Below are 12,102 nucleotides of genomic sequence, written 5' to 3' on the forward strand. Positions count from 1 at the left end.
TTAGCTTGAATGGAGCTGTCTGGTTCAGCCTATCAAGTCTCTGAGCACTATTTGTTACTGCATAGCTCCACACCTGCTCTTCCTCTCTCCAAATATACTTTGAAGAGTTTTTGTATTGATATGTGAGGCGTATGGGTAAGATCTAATCTAGGGGACAGGAGAAGAAAACTTCACTATCTCTCAGAGGTGCTTTCGTGCCCTGAAAATGTATTTATCAAGACAACTGGCCCTGATGCTGCATGGCTGTCTTGTCTTCCACCTGCTGAAATTAGAGATGCTGTCCTGATGGGGTTTTGTCTGTTTGTTTGGAGATAAACTATGTTAGAACAGAAAGGGATGTCTTATCTTGAAGTTCAGTTGAACTAAACTGAATTAAAGCTCAGTTCTTGTTATGAAGGAGGTACCTATTCTTATTTAATATGCTTCTGCCTTAAATATGGGGTAAACTCCACATCTTGCCAAGGAAAAGGATAATTAATGTTTAAATGAGAGATTAAACCCTTCTGTGATGCTAGGACATTAAATTAGTTGGTTGCTAGCATGTTCTACACCACAGTCAGACTGTATTTACTTCTGTTTTCCAAATGTTGTAGTAAGGATAGTTAACAAATGAGTAGATGAGTTGAAGTTGAATCCTTAAAGGACTATCAGGTGGAAAAAAACCTCATGTGAAAGTTGAGACTTAACCACCTCGACAGTGTCCCTTTAAATTACACTTAATAAATACCATGGAGCAGGATTGTTCTGTGGTTATGCATATATTTGTAACAAATGGCTGCACAAATATTTGGCTCCCAACTCTGAACTAAATGGTATGACATTTGCCTAGGAAAATTAATTAATTTAACACATGTATAAAGTATGAGATAATCATGGAATGTATGTGTATACTGTAGTGTCTTGCTGAGTGACTCAGTTAATACCAAAGGAAATTTATGAGAAATAAACAAGAAATTCTTAGAGATGCTGTAAATGTCACGTTATGCTCAAGGGCTTTTTGTGGCTGAATAATTTTTATGTGAATGAGGAGGACAGAATCATGCAGCGAAAAGTCAAGTTGGAATGAGTTAATCTTCGTATTTGCATGTAATTTTATTGGTATTTAACATAACTACTGTGTTTCTGGTTCAGATTGTAGGGTCAGTTCATAATGAAGATGACAAGATCAAATCAGACTAAACTGAGCTATCCAGCATGGTTTCAGCATCAAATCTTAAACTGTTTGTATTTGAGGAGAAAAGTTTTCTATTAAAGAAATGGAGAAGAAAGCAGTCCTGATAGTAAAATAATGGCTGCTGGGTTGAACAATAACTTACTGCATAATTTATGTGATTTTTGGAAGGGTGAAGTAATCTTCCTTAGAGGTCTTGCCTGGGAAGAGGAGCTTCTCTGTGCAACTGTCACGTCTCACAAGCAGGGAAGGTTCGGCAACTGCCAGAGCTCTGCCCTCCCCTCCCATTAGGATGCTCCGTGTAGTCTACATAAGGCTGCATACATGAGGAAGAAATGGAAGGCAGGGAACTGGAGGAATATGAACTGGTTAGTGAATAGCAGATACGAACTTCTCTTCTCAGACAAAAAGTTTAGAGCTGATGGACCTAATCTCTAAATAGTGGCAGGAAATAATACGGTAAAAAAAATCATGTCCATTACACTCATCTTCTTTCTTCTAACCAAGAAACTCTGATAGCTGAGACTCTTTTGAGAGCAACTAGCAGAATAATAATAATAATAATAAGTAGGGCTGGTTGGTTTGTGAGGGGTCTTTAACCACTCCAACAGTTACGAAGAACATGATAAACTAGGGCACAGTCTGCTTGGTGAGTGTGTCACCAGCATTTTGTCATGCAGCAGCAGTGAAAGCAGACTCCCAGGTGACACTCCTGAAGTCAGCTCCTACCACAGGTGAGGAACAGCTAGGAAGTGTGAAGGTGGAGGTCAGTGTTGGTGAGAGAGTCACAGGATTTGTAAGCCTCAGGGAGCGTAGGAAGAGTAACATAAACCTGAAGGCAAAGGAGTTGAAGGCCGCAGACTTTAATGAATACAGAGGATGTTAGCAGGTAAATTCCTCTGGGAACCAAATATATGGGAGAAAAGAGATCCAGAAAGAGTTGATAGTGCATTAAAAAATAAATAAATAAACAAAACCCAGTAGAAACAGTATCTCAAAGTATCCCAGCAGTAGAAAGGATAGAATATGCAGTAGGCGATACCTGTGAAATCACAAGCTCTTCAGTGATCTCAAGAAGGGAGTGTACAGAACATAGAAACTAGGTCAAATACCTAAAAATGAATGTTAAAAAAACCTCAGCATGAGCATACAGAGACAAAATCAGAAAGTCTAAGGCACAAAAAGAAAAAAAATAAAATTCTATTCTTTGCATATACTAATAAGGCATTTTAAGGGCATTTTTGATAGTAACAAAAAAGGAAACCACAGAAAGAATTACTCCATGGGTAGGAAAATTGGCAGAGGATTCTGAGAAGCTCAGAGAGCTTAGTGTCTTTTTTGAAGAAGACTGGAAGAGGACAAACATAGTGCTTCTGTTAAATGTAGGGCCAGGGAATTGTGAAGCCAGGGAATTAGAAATAATCACTATCCCTGTAACTCCTGAGAAAAGACTAGAACAAATAATCAGGTGTTTTTTAATTCCATGAAATTTTAAAATTAGATGCAGCATGATATGATTTGCCTTTTTCTAAATTCCCTTTTGTGACAAGCAAACGGGCATTGGAGAGAGAACATTATGGGCCACAAACAAAGTTGTATGTGTGTATGTGCATGTGTATCGGGTCAGCAGAGGCTGGACAGGCCTACCACAAATACACTTGGAGGGGGCTTTCAAACAGAGGCAAAATGAGAGATTCCCTCTGGTTCCTGCTACCAGTGCTTATGCAGCTGCCTGTGCAGAAGGTTCTGTGGTCTGTAAGAGCTGAAAAATGCAGGGAGCACCAGTGTTGAAAGGAGCTGAGAGAAACATGGGCAATGGGTAAGCTCTTGCATTGTGGCATTTTTAAGAAACAGGATGGACAGCAAGGAGGGGAGGACACAGGGAGCACTTGGAGGCTGGTGGGGCCATTTGCTGCATAGCTTTGTGCGTCCTGTGCTTCTGAGTTGCACAGCAGGAAAAGGTGTGGCCAAGGAGAAGACCCCAAAAGCCTTGTGGTTAAGAGGGAGCCAACCTTCCCAGTGCTGCCAGAATGTTGCTGTGCTTCTGCCTTCTAGATGCTTGGGCCAATGCCTAAAGGAGAGCACCAGATGTGGGGAAAGATGCTGCATGTAAGGAAGCCCAAGGTTCAAAGTATCTTTCTGGAGCTTGATTCTGTGTCTGTGTTTAATGGCTGCAGTGGATAAAACAAGACAAAAAGTAACCCAGTTACAACAGAAAAACAATCTAGTGGTGAAGATGTTGAAGAAACCACAGGAGCAAGCTTGATCGTGCAGCTCAGAGCAAACAATGAACCAGACTGCTGTGACTGAAAGGTCACCCATTCCCTCACCTTTCCAGTGGGGTTCCTGCCAGGCCATTACTGCAGATACTCATCATCATATCTGAAAGAGACCACATAAACTCATTTACAACATCCCACTCACCTGGTAGTCAGCTGGTAAATCAGCTGTACCTAAGACATACCTAGCAACTGCATAGTGGCTCAGAAATGGCTGAGGAGATCACAAGATATTTTGTCTCCAAGGGTAGCAGTGCCAGACACCTCAGGGAGAAATGCAGAAGCCGTGTGAGTGGGTAACCAGTGATAAACTGCTCGTTGGTGGAAGGAAGGAAAATATGGGAACCCAGCTGCTACATTAAGAAGTGTAGTCATAATCTGAAGCACAGCTACCCAAGCCCTCAGACTGCTCACCTCTTCACCCTTGCTAGTGTATCTGTTGGTAGTCTCTTCAGTTGCGGAGTGGATGACATTTTATTAATCCTTGCAAGCCTCTCGAGGCAATGAAGCTTCATCCCCTCATGGAGTGGAACAGCTTTACCTCTCTCATCCTCTGCCTCTCAGTGTAAAAACTTATTATTAAAAAGTTGGGCAAAATGCCAAGTCTGTCTGCTCTTGATTTCCTTAGCTTGTATACTCCTGATTGCTCCCTATGTAAATCAAACAGCTTCCTCCATCTTAATTTGCCTTTTCTCAACTTCCCCAACAATTTTCATTAACTGTGCCTTAGGTTTCTGTGTGTAGTGCTAGACAAAGGGCTAACTAGCCACTGTTTTAATGGAGAAAAATGGGTTATTCTGAAGGACAGTGGAGAACAGTAACCTATCACAAGCAAAATGCTTGAAATGCCTCCTAGGAGAAAAAACCAAAGCTTGCTCTTGTCTGCAGAAGGATCTTAGGGAGAGTAAGCTCCTTAAGCTAAATTAGCTCTACAGACTAGGTCTCTGTAGAGCATTAGGCTGACCAGAACCAAGGGCAGTATACCAGGTGAATCACTAAACCTTCATGGCGTTGAAATATTAAAATACTGGGTATGTTTTCCACCCCATTCCTTATGTACCTCAACATCTTGTTTGTGATTTGACTACTGATTTACACTGAACATCCAAGTGCGTGTTCCAGTCTTTCCTTGACTTTGTTGCCTGTGATTTAAGACCAAGCACCACACTGAGTGCTTCAGGCTACCCCTTCCACTGGGCATGATTTTGCACTAATGAGCACCAAGGGCTTTATCATCCCACTGCCCACAGGCTCAGGCTGGACAAAACTTCTGGGAGTTATTTTCTCTGCATTGGCTCAGCCTAAGTGAAATAACTTTGTGTCACCTTCCAGTGTTGCTCCCCCACCTCTTTTACAGATCACAAAGAGGTTCTGCAAATACCGCTCATCATGTTATACAATTCCTTGGCATATTAATATTCATACAGGATCTAAAGGAAAAAAAGGAAAAAGAAAAAAAATACTTCAGTTACTAAGATAGGAGATGCCAGGATTAAAGCTTCTTATGTAGTTGTGCTCCAAATCCCTCTGTACAGCAATGTAGGTTTTAGTCATAGGTATATAGAGGATTATTTAGAGGACTTCTTCTCATTTAGCAGGCAGTATAAAATCTGGATTAGATGGACTATTTTTCTGATCAAGGATGCAGTCTCTGGGTAACTGTACTGTCACTAGGTGAGCACAGAAAATGCAGCACCATTTCTGATCCATGCTGGCTGCACAGACAACATAAAAGGGACTTCACATTGCAGTACAGATCCTCTCCTGGAGTTTATTTTTCTCCCACCTGGTATGATGACAAGGACAGAGAGGCCATCTTTCTAAGACCTATATATTTAGGACATGTTTAGATGAGTGAAACTGCCCTCTTCTTTATTAAAGTAGGAATATATTAATTGTGCTCTGTACCTGCTTCATCATAGCTGTAGATCTGAAAATGCAAAAATATGTGTTGCTTGGTAGCCATCACAGCTAAGCTACAATGATCAGAGCAGATACTGGACAGTCATTTACAGGAACACAATTCATACAGATTACTAAATTAAAATGTGTCCTGTGTGAAGCAAAATGTAAGTGTACAGTTTCTTAGGAGGAAGTACTTATTTTTTTATTGTCCCCTGGTCCAGGAAAGCAAGGTGTGAAAACATAGAAACTCATAGTTTGAGATTACTGTTATGTATTCCTGAATGACATCAAAACTGTGTTGTGAAGTAAGTGAGTAATACCCCTAATCAATGACTTTTTTTTTTTTGCCAAGAATCAGTTGTGTTATTTTTGCAAAAGTAATTCCACTGTATACTCAGTTGTGCACTGTAATGAGGGAGTTACCTCCACAGATGTTCTGCAAAATGTGCTCCACGCTGTGGCATATAACACAGAAGGAGCAGCACATTTGCGTATTATACCAATGGAGGAAATTACAGTGTTGAAGTTGCAAGACTCCAATTTAGTCTATCACGTTTTCCCTCTTTCATATCTTGTCCTGTATCTTGTTCTAGGTGAGTTACTGCTCACCTAGAACCTCCAAGTAAGCTTGCAGGTTAACACATTAACAAATACCCTGTTCCAGAGGATAAGTTGTTTTCTCTGAGGGGAGACAGCAGCAAAGAGGGAGGCTGGGGGGAGATTAACAGGCCTAAGCTCTCTTCTGCATCCATAAACAGTTAGGAAACGCTGGCCCTTAAACTGCGTCCACACTGCTTTTCTTTTGGATTCCTCACCTAACAGTTTGGCATTTTTGATGAAAAATCAGACCCACTGAAATGTTTAACAACTTTATTAAGTGTTAAACACACAGCTGTATTAAGTAAGTAAAGTTAATTTAGCTGTAAATAAGAGCCAAAATTCAGTATAATCAGAATAATACAATGAACAATAATAATAACCATTGAAACAGGATGGTGTGACATCAACATCATTTGAAGTTTGTGCTGATCTGGAAAGAAAAAAATATGTGTACCTGGGAAGACTGTCACCAGAGTATTACTGAGAGATTTTTCTGTTGTGTAATTTACTTGTCAATCGGAAATTAAACCAGTGAGACTCAATTAATGCATGACACTGTTCCCTTTGAGAACAAACGTGACTCAGAGCAGTTCATAAAGAAGACAAGCTCTTGCTTAGTTTAGCTACATGACCTGCTTAGTGCTCAAAGGGACCCATCAAACTGAAATGAGGCAGTTTAAAAAAAAATCATCCTAAATAAATTCAGGAACTAACAGATCCTGGGATCCCTCTGCTAATTTCTATAGCTTTGCAATAACATTTTCCTTTTTTTTTTTTTTTTCAAGTTTCTCTCTTAGGTGAGAACATGACGGTGAGGGAAGTTTGTCTAATCACAACTTTACAGTCTGCACATCAAGTGACAAGCTGCACATAGCATGATGTCAGCCCATTACCAGGAAAAATGGGCTTTGTTCTGTCTTGTGCTCTGGCTGATCACAGCTTTCTACATTTTCAGTGCTTGGCCAACCATGGTGAGGCCTGCTTTGGTGGCACTGGTAATTTAAAGCATGAGGACTTTTGCAGGGCCAAGATGCCAGCAAGAGTTGAGCACAGGTAGTATCTGCATCATGCCATATCACTGTGAGGTCCTGGGAAAGGGAAGGGACATCATTCCACGTGGACTATGGTCATTCTGACCATGACCCCTTTCTCAGCTGAGAGACTCCTTGGGGTGCAACATCTGGTCTATTTTGCTGTGGATGATTTACAGGAGGTTTGAGGAACTATGACAATTCTTGGAAAAATAACCAGGCCCCCTTTTAAAAAAACATTTTGGGCTCAGCAGTTACACATTTGGGAAGAAGACAGGTTGGGAGCTGGTTACATTTTTTCAAACAGGATCTGTAGAGAGGTGAGGGTGAGACTGACAGCTGTAGAGACAAGCTGGACCTCTCAGGACTATGATTCAGTTGTCTATCCAGAGGCACCCTCTCCTATGTATGAACATCCTACAATATCCAAATCATCCATGTATAGCTAGTAGAGCTGACACAAAACTTCATGGCTGGGATATCCTGAGGTGTCCTAAGGGTACTGGACCCCCCTGTTCAGGCATCTGAGTCCTGCCCTCTCTGTTGCCCTCCCAGATCAGGTGGCACTCAGAACTAAAACATCCTGGACAAAAAACTGCATGTATGCAGGGATGGCACTTTTTACTGAAGAGGTCCATCAGGTGAAATTCTGGATGCTTGAAAAGGCAAAATGTCTGAAAGACTTAATTATGCTTCTACAAATCCCTCAGCAACGTGAGGCTACCTGAAAAGCCTCTCACTTCATTAGACTAGTGCATCCCAAAGCCACAGGAATTCACAGCTGGCAGGGACACCCTCCCAGCCCTCACTGCCTGATGCAATGAGACAGGGCTGAGCACTTCTGAACCATCAGTGCTGAATGTTTCCTTAATCTTTGCTTTGAGAAATTGAACAAAACATCCCTGAGCTATGTCTTCCAGTGCTGCTTCCCATCATCAGGAAGTTTTCTGTTGCCTAGCCTAAATCTTCTTTACTTCTGTGTAAGCTGATTGCTTGTCCTTCTTCTGATGGACATGATGAGCAGTTGATCATAATCCTCTTTATAACAACCTTGTATGTACTGGAAGACTGGAGGACAAAATTTCTGAGTACTTGGTTTTGGCCTTAAAATAAGTCTTCCAAAGTATTTTGCTTTTGTACCGCTTGGCTACAATATAGGCAGTTTTCATAAAAGAAAGAGACAGGAACAACCATTTGATAACAATCTCTATCCCTCTGCAAATGCAGGCTTTAGTCCTCTGAGAGGCAACCTGTCAGACATTAAACTGACACTCTTACCTATCAGTGTCATGTGTAATCTGTAAATCCTTCTAGTGAGATAAAGGTTCATAATTTTGTTTAAAAAAAAAAAAAAGTGTGGGAACTTTAACTGACTGGTGCCTCTGATCCCTTATTGAACTTGCAATGGCCTACGTGACTAGTTGCTGAAAAAGCTGTGTTAGGTAATCTGGATAGTAACACAATAGACTCCCACTTCTTACGAAGCTGGAACTGAAGAAAAGCAGTGCAGATAATCAACAAAACCAAAATACACTGATTTTAGAAATCACTCAGGAGCATTTTCTCAATGTGTAGGACTGATTCTGCCACTTCAGCTGTGGGTGTTCAGCTCCTGGTGCAAACCTCAGGCTGTGAATGTTCACATCTCCTCCTCTCTTCAGAAAGAAACCTCTTGCATAAAACTTGATTTGCCTTTTCTGCAAAATGAAACCTGTTTGTCAAGGAACAGAAACCCTGTCTGAAACCCAGAATCAGTTGGCACCGCTGTCATTAGTCCGTGAGAAGCACTGACTGAGTGACTGAGAAGCACTTTGAAAAGCAACACAGAACTTGTGCGTGCCTCACACTACCATTCCAGTTTAGATTATGGAGTCAGGGAGATCAAGTCCATCACTGCTCTTTATCCTGAAGGGGATCAGTTTGAGGAAGAAGCAAGGAGCAAACAAGACTGAATGCCTCCTGACGCTGAGCACGCTGCAAGAAACTTAAACCCAAAACTTAGAGTAACACTTATTACTCAGGAATGCTAGCACTTTTGGCCATTTGCAGAAATACTTGTGCTCAAGTTTCATTTAGAAAACATCAGTTTTGCATGTTATATACCTCTTCAGTGGTGTGACACGGTAGCAAGGAGGAGCAAAAGTGATGGGTGACAGCGATGGGCACTGCCTTGTCACCCCCAAATCAGCAGAAATTGAAATTGAAGCAATACTCATGGTTTTTTGAAGGCTTGGTCATCATTCCTGAAATACCCATGCAGTGCTGCACCTCCCTATCTCTATAACCTCCTCCATAGGCGCTTGGCTGCTTGTGTATCAAGGACACAAAGCCCAGCTCTGATAGGGCACAGCTGCATAACCTTGAGTCAGGCTGCTGAGAAAGAGCCATGAGAAAGTCAGAATGCTGATAAGAGAGGTAAAATTACAGCCAGAGCTATGGACGCTGAGGGGGCTGCTTGTAGAGCTCAAGAATTCAAGAGGGAAAACATCTGCAGGGAAAGGTGTTGAATTCTTTAAACAGAACAAAACAAACAAAAAAACCAAAAGTGAGGTTGTTTGGGGACTGGTAAAAAATTAGAGGATGATCAGGTCATGTTGTTCATGTTACCTCCCACTCTACAGGGATAACCAGCTTTATGAAATGCCCATCATTCCTTATAGTAACGGTGCATGAGCCTCCTTTGAGCCCCAGATGCCCCTACCTCAGGGTTGTGTCCCACACACGGAAAGATGCTGCTGCAACAGCACCAGGGGAACAGCCACGTCCTGTCTGAGCAACACAGTGTGGAAAAACTGTGTTAATATTGAAACCTCAAAGTGAAGCAAGGATACGAGGCACAAACCCCAGGAACACAGTGCCTGCCTAGACACACAGATATGCACACACATGCACACACACACAGAGCCACTTAGTGGGTTAGTACCAGGCTTTCTGGCCCTCAGCAGGCTAATTCCAACTGGATTCAGATGTGTCTTTATTTTTTCTGAGTCCTGAAATTCAGCCAAAGATGAGTTTGGACATCCAAATCCACACAGCAGCTGCCAAGCAGTACAGAGGCCATGCTGGAGGATGAACTGATGTCCATGGGGAGCTAAAGAAAGATAGGAGCTCCTCCTCAAATGGAAGCAGGACACAAGAACTGCCCAAGGTCCCAGCCCTGAATGGCCATGCTGCCAAGTATCTCAGCAAGGTTAGTCTTGGCAGCTCTTTTGCCTCTGTAGTGAAGCAGCACTGTGGTCCCATGAGGTCTCCTAGATTTGGCATGTGCCTGAACCACACGAGAACTGCAGCTAATAAGGGTCTGTTGGCCACCTTGCAGTGATGACCATATCCCACTGACATCCCTTTAAGATTTGGGCCTTGGAGAAGAAACCCCTCATGGAAGGTGTTATGTAAGTGTACTGGGTAGGGTAGTTGCTTTAGAAACCCTTTAGAAAAGCAAATCATGAATGTAACATTGCCAAGACCTCTTTGCACTGAGAAATCCTATTAATAGAGATTATTTGCATAAATCTTTCGTGCAGCAGACTCCAAATGATTTCTATTATGTATACTACTCCTGTGGCATGTATGTTAAAACAATGTATTTTTAATAATATATTCATGTTGCCACTTTGAAGTGCACACAGCCACGACTCATCAGTATTTAGGTTTCCCTGCAGAAGTGAAGTCAAGCTTACAGATCCGTAAATGCCAAAACTTCATTAGACACTCACCAGTTCTCAATAATTCCCTTTCCAGGAAGTTATCACAATTGTTTCATAAAAGTTTTTCCACATCTCACTCTTCCTTTACAATCCTAGGATGTGATTTATCACTCCAGTCTGAGAACTTTTAATAGTACTAATTGCCTTATTATCCACTTCAGAGCAAGAGTAAGACCTTTTGACATTTTCCTTCCTTCCCTGAGGAAAACAAATCCCAGTTCCTGGGATATTGCCTTCTGCTGCCTCTATGATTACTGGGGCAATGAATTCCTTTAGGCCCTCTGCCTTATCAACCTCATCTGTCACCAACCTTCCATTCCTGTCTCTCTCTCAGTGCTCCCTAATCACTTTGTATCTTCTGTTATTTTGTGCTATTTTTGACTCTTCCTTTTTATTTGCCATGTCAATCTTCATCACATATTTTGCTCCTTATTTTCTATCCGTGTACTTTTTCACATTAGGCTCTGTGATACTTACCTTGCCCCAGTTTACTCTTTTTTAATTAGTGTAGGAGTGCCTATTGAAAAAAAAAACAACAATACGTTTTTCCAGGTGTTCTATATTTGAGAATTTGCAGTGACAAGCAAATCACACATGTACACGAATTCCTGTATGTCACCTGCCAGAGGATCTTAATTTTCTAGAAGTAAATCTAGTATCATGAAAATATTTGGCAGGTCTCTAACCTTTCCAATGCTGATGTAATAAATACATTTGCTTTTGAAATTATTTTTTAAAGCAAAAAACTGGAATCAATTTCAGTACCACATACCCTCACTGTCTAGTTTTCCTTCTCGGTATGAATAGTAAGAAGAGACCAGCCACAGAAAAGCATTTCTGATGTATGGTCAAATGTACAGGAACACGAGGCTAAACCCAGAAGAAAGACCAATGGGATGAGCAGGATAGTACCTGATTTCTACAGTCCCACAGATGTGCTTTTTGGGTGGGACCACTGGAGCCTTCTGCTTACAGTGGGTCATCAACACTGGATCAGGTCAGCTTTGGCTTTGTTCAGCCATATCTTGTAAACCCCTGAGAAGGCAGAACCAACACCTGCCTTTGATGATGTGTCCCAGTGCTGCACCACCTTCCTGGTAATGTTCAGTGTGACCCTTCCAAGCCATAGATACTGGCTGATGCTCCTTGTTGAGGAGGGTTTGGCTCCATTATCTTGATGACTTCCCTTAATGCAGCTGTAGGCTGCCTTAGATTACCCCTCAGTCTCCTTCTCCCCAGGTTGAACAGTGTCAGCTCCCCTTGTAGGTCTTATGCTTTAGGCCCCTAATCAGTTTAGGTGTAATCTCTGGAGCCTTTCCGATTTCTCCCCATCCCTTATGGAGTGCCCAAAAGCAGTCACAGCATTCCAGGTGTGGTCTCACCAGCACTGAGTACAACCAGGCAGATCA

Source organism: Chaetura pelagica, unplaced genomic scaffold (genome assembly GCF_000747805.2).
Source record: "Chaetura pelagica isolate M959 unplaced genomic scaffold, ChaPel_1.0 scaffold360, whole genome shotgun sequence".
Taxonomy (NCBI): domain Eukaryota; kingdom Metazoa; phylum Chordata; class Aves; order Apodiformes; family Apodidae; genus Chaetura; species Chaetura pelagica.